Source organism: Drosophila subpulchrella, unplaced genomic scaffold (assembly GCF_014743375.2).
Source record: "Drosophila subpulchrella strain 33 F10 #4 breed RU33 unplaced genomic scaffold, RU_Dsub_v1.1 Primary Assembly Seq99, whole genome shotgun sequence".
NCBI classification, from domain to species: domain Eukaryota; kingdom Metazoa; phylum Arthropoda; class Insecta; order Diptera; family Drosophilidae; genus Drosophila; species Drosophila subpulchrella.
The window spans coordinates 221,858-237,975 of record NW_023665733.1 but is presented as its reverse complement, the minus strand read 5'-3'; positions in this window follow the sequence as shown (position 1 = coordinate 237,975).

The window sequence follows — 16,118 nt, the reverse complement described above, 5'->3', positions numbered from 1 at the left end:
TCAGCTAATTACAGCGATCGAGCCACCCCGCTCCAACACTTATTACAGCGGGTGGGTGGCTCGTTTGGTCTCGGTGTCGCCACGCGCTGAATCCAGTGGCTGCTCATGATGCTCGTCCTGGACTCGTCGACGCGTTGACTTGTTGATCGCTGACTGCTTGCTCCGTCCTGTAGCTCGAGATGACCCTGGTGTCCCTCGCCGCTGCTCGCTCGCCGACGCATTGAATCGAGACCGCTTGTCTCGTCTTGGACTCGCGGAAATATCGGGTGAACAGGTGTGTTGCTCTTCAGGACAACCTATCCCTTCCTCTGTCCCGGACGGTCCCATCAGGGTGTCGCTCAGTTCGCGCTGGCAGTCAAGGCTAACGCCAGGAAGCTTCCTAGCAGTTCACTTCGCTTTACGTCTAGTCCAGACGAACGTTCCACCCTGTTCTCAACCTATTGCTTGTCGTCTCTCAGTTTTTTCGCTAAATTGTCAGTCAGTTCTAAAGCTTTCGGGATGAAACCTTCCCAAAAGTCTGATTTCTATTGAAGGTAGTATACATATCCTGTAGTTCACATAGGAGTGCAAGGTTCCTACTTTTCGAAAGTCCTCGTTTTCAATAACTTCAAACAAGTTGGGCCATGAAGCTTTTTAAAGATGTTACCTTCGCAATTTATTTTTATACCCGCTTCTCGTAGAGAAAAAGGGTATACTAGATTCGTCGGAAAGTATGTAACAGGCAGAAGGAAGCGTTTCCGACCTCATAAAGTATATATATTCTTGATCAGGATCACTAGCCGAGTCGATCTAGCTATGTCCGTCTCTCCGTCTGTCCGTCTGACCGTCTGTCCGTCTGTCCGTATGAACGCTGAGATCTCGGAAACTATAAGAGCTACAATACTGGGATTTGGCATGCAGATTCCTAAGATTCCTGCGCAGCGCAAGTTTGTTTTAGCAGAGTGCCAAGCCCACTCTAACGCCCACAAACCGGGCAAAACTGTGGCTCCTACAGTTTTGATGCTAGCTAACTGAAATGTATTGTTCCTATCAATACCTATCGATTGACTCAAAAAAAAGTTTGCAACGCCCACAAATCGCCCACATACTTCAAAAGATCGTAAATATGAACGTGGATATCTCGGAAACTATCTAAGATAGAGAATTGGGATCTCAGATTTAGATTTCGTAGCCCTGTGCGCAGCTCAAGTTTGTTACGCGAATATGCCACGCCCACTCTAACGCCCACAAACCGACCAAACCTGTGGCACCCACAATTTTCATGCTAGATACAAAACTTTAACTGAAATGTATTGGTCTCGTCAATCCAAGAAAAGATAAAAAAAAAAGTTTGCCACGCCCACTTTAACGCGCATAACGCTTAAATCTGTCTACCGCCCATATAACCATATATTGAGATCACGGGTGTTCGTGAACGATTGCAGTCTTTAATAAACTCTCATATTTAGGCGCATAATGTCATCTCTCTCTTATGTTACAGATAACCGACATACATATATATATACTTTTTTTGTTTCTGGCAACGCTGCTACGACGGCGTCTTTTTGTGAAATTCGTATCAGTATCAAATAGGCTTCGCAACTGGCAAGAATAAAAATTACATACAGTCCACACATCGAAATCGTTTATATTTCTAACCATATTGCTGGTCCATCGTTCCGGATTCTTGGACAGTTTTGAAGTGCTTTGATTCTCAGGGTAATTGCTTGCAATGGAACAATAAAAATCATTGGTGAAAAGCCGTGCCAGACTCAAGTCCAACATAACACACACAGAGATCATAGATCACACGGATAGATCTTCTCAACGAAGTTTGGAAGGAGTTCAACCAGTTTAGCGATTGCATTGCGCTTCACGAGGAAGTGGAAGGCTATGTCGATCCGGAGATCGACAATGCGGTCTATGAAGCAAAATACCTAAGGGCAAGCGCTATTCTCAAGGAAAGGAGTAATGATCTACAACCGGGGACACCTACGAGCAGTGCGAGTGGCAGCAGCGGGCTACATTCAAACAACGATGCAATCTTGAACTTGCTGCAACAAAACCAACAACTATTTGAGCGACTTGCAGTAAGTCAGAGCACACCGAACACGCCTGATCATGTTGGTGGTGACGTCACATTAGCGAATTCTCGGAACTCGGTACTCACGGCGAATTCAAATCTAAGCGAATTGCCAAAAATTCAAATCATCCTTTCAAGACATTTATGAAAGCACAATTCATAACAAACAGCATTTGTCCAACACCCAGAAGTTCCATCACTTAAAAACACTACTCGTTGATGAGGCTGCCAACTTGGTTCGACACTTGGCAATTACGGACCCGGCTTACAACACTGCATGGGAACGTCTTAAGGAAAGATACAATCGTCCACGGCACATTGTAAACTCGTTTTTGGAACAGTTTAGGAGCCTGCCAACAACTACAAAGATCGATTCACAAGTCCTACGGAAGGTTTCGGACGGAGCAAACGAAATTGTTCGTGGATTGGATGCGGTTAATCAGACGGGACGCGATTGTTGGATCATATATCTAGCCCTAGAGAAACTTGACGCTGACACACGGCGCAGGTGGATTGAGCGCAGCATGGAGACAGACTCACCCACTTTGGAGGAATTCTTCAAGTTTCTCGATTCTCGCTGCGAGGAACTGGAGCTGAGCAAAAGGGAGCTTGCGACTGGAAGCAAGACAACAACGCATCCTGAAAAGCCAAAAAGGATGGTTGCGGTTGAAAGTAGTGGCTGCACCAAATGTAGTTCTACAGAACACACTCTATATGGCTGTCAGCAGTTTCTGGATATGTCTGGACTGCAGAGGCGATCATTTGTGAAGGAGAAATCACTATGCTACAACTGCATGCGACCTGGTCATGGGGTCAGCAGGTGCAAGTCAACATACAAGTGCAGGCAATGCAAAGGAAATCATCACTCTCTTCTTCATGTCCAACCGATTCCACAGGCTAGTGGGAATCTTGCCCAGATAGCGGAGGGGGACGAGCAGAACTTAAGCGCGTCTAACACAAACTCAGTGACACTCAGTCATTTGGCCCAAGGAGCGGTTGTATGTGCACAAGGCACTGCAAAATTTACACATCTAACGAAATTCAAACGGAGCATATTACCAACTGCTATGGTGTATGTTAAACACAAAAGGTAACCACGTAACATGGCGTCTTTTATTGGACACAGGATCAGTGCTATCTTATGTATCTGAGCGTTCCATCCAAGCTCTCGGATTGACACGGTCGGCATCACGCATTTTGGTTACGGGAATCTCTTCCGTAAAAGCAGACACGACAAGGGGATGCAGCACGCTGCAAATCAAGTCTCGCATATCCGATGATCGTTTGGTTGTCTATGCCCACGTGCTAGGCAGAATCACCTCATCTCTGGAACGCCAAAATATCGACGCATCGACACTCGAGGTATTTAAGGATCTGCAGCTGGCAGATACACATTTCAACGCAAGCACACCAGTTGATATACTATTGGGAAGCGAACACGTATGGTCTGTGCTCACAAGACGAAAGATGTACGACAAACAGGGTAATCTTATCGCTATTTCGTCAGTATTCGGATGGGTTATCACTTCACTCATCACATCTAACGCAAGCAACGCTATTGCACTAACCACAGCAATGGATATCGACAAAACGCTACAAAGGTTTTGGGAACTGGAGAACGTTCAAAGCAACACAAAATTGGAACCGGAGGACGAACAGGTCGAGAAGCACTTTCTCGCCACCCACAGTCGCGACGAAAAGGGGAAGTATGTCGTGAAACTTCCATTCAACACGGAAAATCCTGAGTTCGGAGAAACTCTACAAGGAGCTCTTAAACGTTTCAAATCGGTGGAGCGACGACTACAACAAAACGAGCAGCTGCGGACACAGTACGTATACTTTATGCGAGAGTATATCAACCTGGGGCACATGCGTGAGGTGCCGCCAGAGGAAATCGCTACTGGGAATCAGTTCTATCTTCCCCACCACCCAGTACTAGGCCGAAAACTGCGAGTGGTCTTTGATGGATCCTTTCGCGACGCCAATGGTAAGGCGTTAAATGACACTCTATTCACAGGGCCCAGTATCCAACGCGATTTATTTGCTGTGTGCCTACGCTTTCGAATGTACAAGTTCGCATTCTCAGCGGACATCGTTAAAATGTTCCGCCAAATATGGGTGAACGAAAAGCACAGGAACTACCAGAAGATCGTTTGGAGAGAGGATCCATCCGATCCGATCAAGCATTTCCAATTGTGCACTGTAACCTACGGAACGTCATGTGCGCCATTCCTGGCGGTACGAGTGCTGGAACAACTCGCTGTGGATCATCAAGAGGAATACCCGAATGCTTCAAAAATGCTACTGGAGGATTTTTATGTCGATGATGTCCTTACTGGGTCAAACAATGAGGATGAACTACGTCGAAACCGAGACGAGTTGATTCAGCTGATGTCGTGCGCAAATCTTGAACTCGGGAAATGGGTATCCAATACCTCATTCATACAAACGGAAGATACCGACGCACAATCGTCGCCAGTTAAGGTTCTCGGACTATACTGGCATCCTGGAAAAGACACGTTAACGTACAACATAGGTCTAGCGGCAAATCCTGATTGCACAAAGAGACAAGTCTTGTCCGACGTCTTCAGGATATTTGATCCTCTCGGACTCTTGGCACCCATTGTAATCCAATTTAAGATTATTTTCCAAAAACTCTGGCTCTTAAACTTGGATTGGTATGACCCGCTCCCAATTAAACTAGCGGACAACTGGCTGAAGTGGAGAACAGATTTAGACACACTACAAAAATTCCAATTACCACGCTTCGTTGCCAACGACGCAGACAATATCGAGCTACACGGATTTTCGGATGCCTCAACCAAGGCGTATGCTGCTGTGGTGTACAGCAGAGTTACAAATGACGACGGATCCATCTCGGTGTCCCTTGTGGCTGCGAAGACAAGGGTGGTGCCACTGAAACAACAATCCTTGCCACGCATGGAGCTTTGCCCAGCACTTCTTCTAAGCCAACTCATTCGTTCAATCTTCTCTGGATTACGCCACAAGAACATAACTGTTTTTGCTCTCCTGGTTATCCTATGCACCAGCCCAACTAATGACTTTTGTTGGAAACGCAACCTCGGAAATCCTTGACACTATTTATAGGAAGGCCTGGCGGCAAGTAGACTCCAAATCAAACCCAGCTGACTGCGCTTCCAGGGGTCTGATGGCTGCTGACCTCATCGACTTCCATTTTTGGTGGAATGGACCTTTGTGGCTACGGGACCAGGATTAATACCTGTTGAACGATTCACGATTTGGTTTATCTCTTTCAGACAAACGCATTCAATGAGAAGTCAAGACAAACTGTTTGGCTACACTGGCTGTTGCAACTCAGGTTCATCCACTCGATGAGCTGATCGCACGAGTTTCTTCTTGGCTCAAGCTCGTTCACATTGTCGCCTATGTGAAGCGATTAATTCAATGCACACAAAATTGGTCCTGCGATAAGGCCTCAAGAGCTCTTTTATTTGAAGAGATTAAGGAAGCAAGGATCATTTGTATAAAGCACGCGCAACGCTGTTTTCACCAGGACTATCAATGACTCCTTGTAAAGAAAACTCAAAGAAACCGTTCGCAACTGGTCAAACTTGCACCAATGATAGACGAAAACGATTTGCTAAGGGTAGGCGGACGACTGCAGCAATAGCAATTGTCCCGAGAGGAAAAACACCCAGTTTTGCTACCAAAAACGCACCGCTTCTCGAAGCTGATCCTGGAACACGAGCACCGAGTAAATCTTCACCATGGTGTTTCTGCCCTGTTTGTAATCGTTCGTCAGAGATTCTGGATAATTGGAGCACGTAATCTCATTCTCAGAATAACACACGACTGTTTATCCTGCTTTCGTCAACGGTACCACACTGCCCAACAACAAATGGCTGATTTACCCAGCGTGCGTGTCACTCAAGCCCTTCCATTTGTCAATACTGGTTGCGACTATGCAGGTCCAATCTTTCTGAAGGATGCCAAAGTTCGGAAGCCACGTATCAGCAAGGGCTACATTTGCCTGTTTGTCTGCATGGTCACCTCGGCCATACACCTGGAACTTGCCACAGACCTGACAACAGAAACCTTCCTGGCTGCCTTGCGGCGCTTCATATCCCTACGTGGCAAGAATCGCAAGATCTACAGCGACAACGGCACGAACTTTATTGGAGCTAAGCGATCCCTCAACGAAATGCAAGAATTGCTTTCATCACAACAACATAAGGACATCGTCACATCCACTCTGGCGGATGATGGAATTCAGTGGGTACTCATTCCCCCTTGGTCTCCTCATTGGGGAGGGAAATGGGAGTCGGCAGTTCGCTTTGTCAAACTGCATCTGCGCCGAGTCACCGGCAACTCAACGCTCACCTTCGAACAAATGCGCACCTTGCTTGCTCAAATCAGCGCAGTGATAAATTCACGCCCCTTATGCTACACATCGGATACCGAAAACAACTACTTATCACCCGCCCACTTCTTAATTGGGCGACCGTTAACCACCGTGCCAGATCCTGACTTAAGCCACATCCCTGTGGTCCGATTAGGATATTGGCAAAGCATCCAGGCTATGCTTTAAGGATTCTGGAAGAAATGGCATCAGGAGTATCTGACTACTCTGCAGCAACGTCCGAAATGGACCACTTCAACACCCAACCTCTCGATTGGTGATGTAGTTCTCGTTAAGGAGTCCAATACACCACCAGCATCTTGGCATATCGCACGGGTTATGGAAACCTATCCAGGGAAGGACAACCTCGTTTGAGCAGTCAAATTGAAGACATCAACTGGAGAGATGATCAGACCGATCACGAAGGTTGCTGTTTTGCCCCATTCAGAAACTGTGTTTCAGGGCGGGCCGGGATGTTCGTGAACGATTGCAGTCTTTAATAAACTCTCATATTTAGGCGCATAATGTCATCTCTATCTTATGTAACAGATAACCGACATACATATATATATACCTTTTTTGTTTCTGGCAACGCTGCTACGACGGCGTCTTTTTGTGAAATTCGTATCAGTATCAAATAGGCTTCGCAACTGGCAAGAATAAAAATTACATACAGTCCACACATCGAAATCGTTTATATTTCTAACCAACGGGTAAGTGGCGCATTTCAATCTCGCTTTGCTGCTTGCATATCTCCATTTCCCTTTGGTCCCATTATCTGAGTAACGGGTATCTGATAGTCGAGGTACTCGACTATAGCGTTCTTCCTTGTTTTCAATTCGTGTGCATGATTTTTGTCAATTTTGATAGCTTGCAGTGACTTTTAAAATTGTGGTTGTCATGTCTTTTAATTGATTGACGGTCATTCTACATATCGTATCCGCTACGTTATTGTCTTTACCCATAAGATGCTCTACTGTGTACTTATATAAAAAACCTTTGCACTTGGGCTTAAAATAAATTTTGCAAATGGTCTGTGATCTAATTTGACTGTGAAATGACTATCCTAAACGTCTGGACTGAAAAGATTTATGGCCAGATGAATATCTGCCAATTATTGTTCTGTTGATGATTTTTACTTTCACCACTAATTAGATTGATTCCAATAAGTTTTTAATATATTATCCTCTACTCTTATGAATATAATTGTTTGTAATATTTAAGAATTTCGAGTTTCATATAGCTGCCACATGATCGGTAGGATAAATAATAGGAAAATAATAATACCATTGTTATTTTTGATCATATTCTATTCTACTTCATTGAATGGCATTTTCTTATTGATTCAGAACTACGAAAAAAATTTGATAAAAACCGGACTACTATGTCATAGAGCTGTCATAGGAAGCATCACCAAATTAAAGTTAAGCAAGGAAAAACTCTATAGTCGAGAGGTTCGACTATCAGATACCCGTTACTCAGCTAAAGGAGCAAAACGGAGATGAAGAACTACTAGCAGCAAATCGAGATTGTAAAGCGCCACCTACCAGCGATTTCGTCCGAGGATAAAAAAAACGATAAGAAGAGAAATAGTTCTTATTTCCATTGCAGGTAGTATGTAAGTCAGAAGGAGCAGGATCGGACAACTATGTCTTATAGCTCTCATAGGAATAATCGGAAAAAAAAAATATTTTTTTTATTATAGCTTCGGTGTTTTTTAAGATACTTACGAAATTTTAAACTAAATTTTTAAGTTCAGACGACTATATCATATCAAACAAAAACACCTGTTAACGAGGTAAGGGGTCTTGATGATCGCACCTTCAACATACTAAGGTACTTATATGCGACTAAATAAATAGGCTTTCTAAAACGTTTCTAGAATGTTTTGTAGTATGTTCACTAGGGCGGTCCACATTTGTATGGAAATTTTAAAGGTCCAACTCTTACCCGTCTATACGGTGAGCTTTGAGGTATTTAATACGTATATATATTTTTATCAATAAAGATACTAAAAAAAAAAGAACTTCATATAATTACGTTATTTTTCTAAACGAGGGAGATGCAGTATGTTGACATATCGAATGCACACTGTACTTAGTGTTATGCATTAATATTATTACATACATATTGTAGCACTTGGCCACAATATGTATACACAAATCCAAGTCCCAAACAGTTCTTCAAGTGCCCGGCAATATAATCGCCGTTGAGTGAACTGGGACAGCTCTGTCACCATGTGAACATAAGACCTCTCCTCGGCCGCGGCGACTCTTTGCCAGCAGCTACTAATACATACATATTACATACATAAGCATTGAACGCAGCTCTGCCGGCGTCTCTGGCGGCCCAGCTGCACTCTCACTAGGTATACGAAGAAATGTAATAAAGCTAAGATTAATTAAATAAAGAGAACTCAAACGAAAAGGTTGGCCTACAAAAATTATTTGGACAACATATTACATGGCGACCGTGACTTGGTGGATCGGAATACATCCACGGACATAGGACCTGGAACTTCGCACTTAATGCCCAAAAATTACAAGAAAAACTTGATTTTCTGAATTCAAGTCTTGAAAAGAAAAAGCCAATAACTCCAGATCACTCAGTGATAAAGACAATTAATAGAGAGAAAAAAGTAACATCTCCACTTCCAAAGCACATTCCCAGAAGAACTAAAGTGTGACCGAAAGATTGCCCGGGACCACTGGAAAGTCCCTATTGCAATGACCGGAACCGGTACCAGGAGCATCAGGAACATCAACGAGCCAACCGGCGACGACCAGCTGATGCAGCCAAGGACATTTCTACAAAAATATATTCATAATTAAAAAAAAACAAGGAAGAACGCTATAGTCGAGTGCCTCGACTATCAGATACCCGTTACTCAGCTAAAGGGACCAAAGGGAAATTGAGATAAGCAAGCAGCAAAGCAAGATTGAATGCACCACCTACCGGCGGTAGACAGATTTAAGCGTTATGGGCGTAAGGGTGGGCGTGCCAAATTTTTTTTTGGGTCAATCGATAGGTATTGACAAGACCAATACATTTCAGTTAAAATTTTTTATCTAGCATGAAAATTGTGGGCGCCACAGGCTTGGGCGGTTTGTGGGCGTTAGAGTGGGCGTGGCATATTCGCGTGACAAACTTGCGCTGCGCTCAAGCCTACGGAATCTAAATCTGAAATCCCATTTCTCTATCTTTGATATTTTCCGAGATATCCGCGATCACATTTACGATTTTTTGAAGTTTGTGGGCGGTTTGTGGGCGTTCAAGTGGGCGTGGCAAACTTTTTTTAGGTCAATCGATAGGTATTGATGAGAACAATACATTTCAGTTAAAATTTTTATTGTAGCATGAATGGTTTGTGGGCGTTAGAGTGGGCGTGGCACTCTTCTGAAACAAACTTGCGCTGCGTAAGAAGCTCAGGAATCTGCACGCCTAATCTCAATAGCCTAGCTCTTATAGTTTCCAAGATCTCAGCGTTCATCCGGACGGACAGACAGACGGACAGACGGACAGACGGACATGGCTAGATCGACCCGGCTAGTGATCCTGATCAAGAATATATATACTTTATGGGGTCGGAAACGCTTCCTTCTGCCTGTTACATACTTTCCGACGAATCTAGTATACCCTTTCACTCTACGAGTAACGGGTATAAAAATAGGTAGGATGATGTAATAAGAGAAAGACCTAAATTTCAATTAAAATTCACAGAAATAAATTTTCAATATATAAATATAAATGAAATATAATAGTATAAGCAAAATCGAAGACAATTTTTATATAAATGATAGAACATCAATGGGGCTTATCGATTCTTTAACACTGCTAATGTCATTAATATAATTGAATTAACAAATATCGACCCACTTTTGATGAATATAGTCAGAGTTATTCCCTAAACTGTTTAATTGCTGAATTGTTGAATTTTGGTCAGCTGTTAATCAGCTGTTCCATACAAAGTCAACTTTCATAAGTTTCAGCAATTCAACTCGGGGCTGTTGAAAAATTTGTTCAATTGCTGAAAACCAGAGTTGTCGCTGTTGTCGACTAAAAGTAAGAGGGTAACTTTAGTCACTTGTAAACAAAATATGCAAATAAAGGATATCTGATAAGATTTAATTTACCTAACGCACAAGCAATTGTCATAAAAATTTATTCAAAAACAAAAATATATATGTATATGTACAAAAAAAAAAATAAGAAAGAAAAATGAATTAATTAAAATAAATGAAAATAAACATCTGAACATAAATTGATTATGTATATGAGAAATTTTTAAAATGTAAATACATAAACAAACATGGCGGCCCCCTGCTCTATTTATCGCCTTACCCGGGCATCGCGGATCTCTGCCCGGGTGGACCTTCCCTTTCTCCGCAACTCGTGGGAATCAATTATGAATGCCAACAAGAATAAAAATAAAAACACAATGGAGCCGGGCACTCCTAAGAAACCCGTGACGGAGGAGAAGGTGGGTGCGACAGGATCTGCGAGCGTTGGCTCCGCCTGTGCTGGCACCAGCTCGGCGGCTATCCCAAAAGGGCCCCACCCCAAACTGCGGGTGATAGGTGGATGACAGTCGGCCGCCAGCACCTCTGCAAAGTGCGCGCCGGCGCCAAAAACTGCAGGAGGTATGACTAAGACGGTCGCTCCAACCACCGAGCAAAATAAACACACTTATGCGGAGAAGCGGACTGCCGCGCAGACACTCCGCTCACATAACAGGAGCAAGATTGCCAACCCCTCAGCTGAATGGCTGAAGAAGGTGGAATGGGCGAAGACGGTGCTCCCCAACTACGGGCAAGAGAAGCCTAATGCTGTAAGTACACAGCCAAAGAGACAACGATCTCTAGAGTTGCCTGGACCTGCGGCAAAGAGATCTAGGGTCCAACAGAACCTATCATTTGCGCAGATAGCGCGGGACAAGGTTCTGATTGGACTGGTTGACAAGGGAAACCCCGGAGGCCGGATCCCAAGAAACCAGTGGAAGGCGGTCGAGGAGCAGCTAGCGGTCATCTGCATGGCTTTGCTCCGGGACTTCCCCCAAACCGACGCCATGTTGCAAGGACGCAGGCTGGTTCCAGGGCAGCGTGAAGGTGGTGTCTTGCGACAGTCAGAGATCAGCTGACCTCTACAAGAAGGCGACGGAGAAGCTCGGAGAGGTGTATCCTGGGGCGAAAATCGTTGCACTAGATTGGTGCGACGTCCCCAGCAGACCACGAGCGAGGATATGGCTGCCGTCGTCCATCAAAGCACCGGAGGACATCCTCTTTATGTTGCAAAGGTGCAACCCAAATTTGCCCACGCACGACTGGAAAGTCGTAAAGGTGGAACCTCACGAGAGCCGATCAGCCAGGCCATCGTGATACTGAATAAGGAGTCAGTATCCCCAATAGAGGCCGCTCACGGGGAGCTGAACTTCGGAATCAGTGCCATCCGCATCAAAGTCTACAAGGGAGACTCTAACTCGAAGGAGGACCCGACCGCCAACCCAGCCGAGCAGGTCTTTCCCGAGGAGATAGAGGCTCCTGGAGATGATGAACCGGAAGATGGCTACTCAACCGACGCGTCGCTAAGCAGAGGGATGCAGGCGATGAACCTGGCGGACGAAGACGACGGCGACCTCAGCGGCAGCGAGGAAGCGGACGTCACAGTGGTGGAGGGGAACTCGGCAGATGTCGCTAAGACTACTGCAAGTGAACCTCCATCACAGTAAAGCAGCGTCGGCTGCCCTCCTGCTCCGCCTGGCTGACGGCGGGGCAGACCTAGTACTCATACAGGAGCCTTGGGTGGTAGGAGGGAAGGTTGCTGGACTGGGTACCAAAGATTTCAAGCTGCTGCTTGATCCAAAAGAAGGTAAAATTCGAACCTGCATTTTAGCCAAAAGGCACCTTAGCATATTTCTGATTCATAGTTACAGCAACGGAGACAACACCGTAGCAAGTCTGGAACTTCCAGCGGCTACAATCAGGGTGGCTTCAGCTTACATGGCCTTCGAGAAGGAAGACCCCCCAGACGAGCTTGTCCGGACACTGGTCAAAAATAGCGAGGCGCTCAAAATAGGACTGGTAATCGGCTGCGACGCAAACGCTCACCACACTCAGTGGGGAAGCCCAACAAGCAAGTCTCTTTTTAACTTCATCCTTGGCTCAAATCTATTTCTATGCAACAGGGGTAATACCCCCACCTCTATCACAAAAAATAGCCAAACAGTCATTGACCTTACCATGGTGTCAGGTAATCTGCTAGAAGCAGTCAGAAACTGGGAAGTCTCAAACGAACACTCTTTCTCTGACCATAGATTTATAGAAACCACTTTATCACTAGACCCTCCTACTCCAGCTGAATTCGTCAACCTTAGACGTACCAACTGGCGCGCTTATAGGGAAGCCCTACTAAACATTCTTCCAATAGAACCCCCAAATGACAACAGTGATATACTCAGTCTTGATAACATAGTAGGGATGTTCACGAATGCCTGCAACTCGGCTTTCGAAGCAGACCACCCTAACCGCAAACCGAGAGGAACCAGAAAGCCTCCTTGGTGGACACAGAAACTTTCAGAACTCAGATCCAGTTGCAGAACCCTTTTTAACAGGGCAAAAGCAGGAAATGAGGATCTAAAATGGCAACAGTACAAGTTAGAACTAGCCTCCTACAAGAAGGCCATAAGGAAAGAAAAAAGATCAGCTTGGCAGACCTTCTGCTCAAACATAGAGGAAACAGCCGATGCAGCTCGGCTTAGGAAGATCCTCTCCAAAACAACCCCCTCCTTGGGGTACCTTCAAAAACCAGATGGCTCGTGGACAGACTCTAGTGAGGAGTCCCTAAGCCTACTACTAGACACCCACTTTCCGGGTAGTCTCCCGGTAGAACGGCTCCCAGAAAATCATGCAGGTCTAAGCATTGACTTGGAAACGCTTCTTTCCGAACGCAACATAAGTTGGGCCATAAACAGCTTCAAACCCTTCAAATCACCAGGACCCGATCATCTCTCACCTGCGCACATCCAACACGCAGGTCAACTTGCCATCAACTGGCTAAAGACAATTTTCCGTACCATTTTTAGGATAGGAACGTTGCCATCAACATGGAGGGAAACAAAGGTAGTCTTTATACCCAAAGCGGGCCAAGCCTCGCACACGATGACGAAAGCTTTTAGGCCCATAAGTCTGACATCCTTTCTCCTTAAGAGCTTTGAGCGACTGATTGGACTGCACATCAGGTCAGTCATGGACTCGAAACAGTTATCAGCAGCGCAGCATGTATATTCAAAAGGCAAGTCCACCGAATCAGCTCTACACGCGGTAGTCAGCCAAATCGAAGGTCACTCAATCACAAGGAATACGCACTTGCTGCATTTTTGGACATAGAGGGCGCTTTCAACAATGTTCTCCCTACAGCCATAACCGAATCCCTCACCGACCTGGGTGTTGAGATCCAAGTCGTGGAGTTAATCCATAAATTGCTGATGAGCAGAATGGTAACCTCCACCCTAGGAATCTCAACACAAACAAGGTTCGTGAACAGGGGAACCCCTCAGGGTGGTGTACTCTCCCCCCTGCTATGGAACATCGCAGTAAATAAGCTGTTGTGCTACATGGAAGGGGGTGGATGCAAGGTTGTGGCATATGCGGACGATGTAGCCATTATTTTCTCAGGAAAATTTCCTCAGACACTATGCGATCTAATGACCGCCAAACTTAAAATACTCTCTGACTGGACAACAGAAAGAGGTCTAGCGGTAAACCCCTCGAAAACGGAACTGGTGCTGTTTACAAACAGATACAAGATTCCTCAACTAAACCCACCAATATTAAATAACTGCTCTCTCTCCTTCAGTGACAACGCCAGGTATTTGGGGTTAGTATTAGATAAGCGTCTGACATGGAGACTAAACAGCCAAGAGAGAACGAGGAAGGCAACAATTGCCCTCTACTCCTGCAAAAAGGCCATCGGAACGAAATGGGGCATGTCCCCAAAATTCGTCAACTGGATACACACAGCGATAGTTAAGCCTATTCTGCTCTACGGAGTGTCAATATGGTGGCCAGCGCTAATGAAGCAGACAACCACAACAAACCTAAACAAGGTACAACGAATGGCATCCTTATGCATAAGCGGAGCACTTCGCACCACCCCCAACGAAGCGCTAAATGCTATTCTGAACCTTCCAAGTCTGGACTTAGCCGGCATGGAACGAGCTAAGATAGCTGCGGTTGGGATGAGGGACTTAGGGCACTGGAAACCCCAAATATACGGTCATGCCAGGATACTCCAGCAAGACACAATGATTCCACCCAGTACAGATCTATGCAAACCTATTGAATACATCCTCACCCCCTTTGAAGCATTGCTCCCAACCAGAGAAGACTGGGAACAAGGCCAGCCGGGCCCTACAGAGGCAGTCAATTTCTACACTGACGGCTCAAAATTAAATAATCAAGTCGGAGGAGGTATATACTCCGAACAACTTAATATCAGGAAATCCTTCAGACTTCCGGATCACAGTAGCGTCTTCCAGGCGGAAGTATTTGCCATAATTGAAGCTTTGATGCTTCTGAACGATGCAAACTGTCAGAATAAACTGATTAACATCTATAGTGATAGTCAAGCGCCTATCAGGTCGATTATCTCGACCAATACAAACTCCCACACCATATCAAATTGCCGCAAATCTCTGCACGAGATGGCTCTGCAGTTTAAAACTTACCTGATATGGGTCCCGGGTCACCGGAACATTACAGGCAATTGTATTGGAGATGAGCTGGCCAGGCATGGCACTACCGTTCCTCTCCTTCCGGACAAGGAGAACATTGGTATGCCGATGGCCACCTGCAAGCTTAACATTAGAAATCAATATAAGAAACTTGCGAGCCTAGCATGGACACATGTTAAGCACTGTCGCATCTCTCGCCAGACATGGCCAATCATCGACGCGAAGAGAACTTCGGAACTATTAAGACTAAACCGTACCGAGTGCGGAATGGTAATACGAGTGTTAACAGGCCACTGGTTGGTTGGCACACACGCAAGCAGATTGGGCGCGCCCCGAAACGATTTCTACAGAAGCTGCAGGGACGAGGAGGAAGAGGAAACGGTGGAACACCTGTTCTGTTCCTGCCCGGCCCTGAGCAGATCTAGACTGCACCACTTAGGGAATCCCTTCATGAGCAGTCTATCTGAACTGGCGAGCATAAGCCTAAAACGAATAATAAAATTCATTAAAGCAACCGGATGGGAATTATGCTAAGCCAGCTGCAATAATGGCAGCAGATTTTTAAGAAAGGGGATACAGATCCACGCGGTACCACAATGGACCTTTTAAGGACTAAGTGTGTCAATGATTTGGCAGCCGCTCTAACCTAACCTAACGTTAGATAAGGAACCAGATTTTGGGAATAGGGTGTTTAGAATAATCAGCAATATAGAAGAGCCTCTTTCAATTTCCGATTTTTAATATGAATACTTACTTTTTACACCCATTATCCATTATCACCCTTAGAAGGCAGTAGTACTGTCTACTGTGAGAAATTGCAAAGTATTCTCGAAAATAAGCAAAGACCCAATGTTAGGACAAGTAATTATGTTAAATGTTACAAGAAAATCAAAAAAATAAAAAAAAAACATTAGATTAAATACTTATCATGGTATGGGACCAACTGA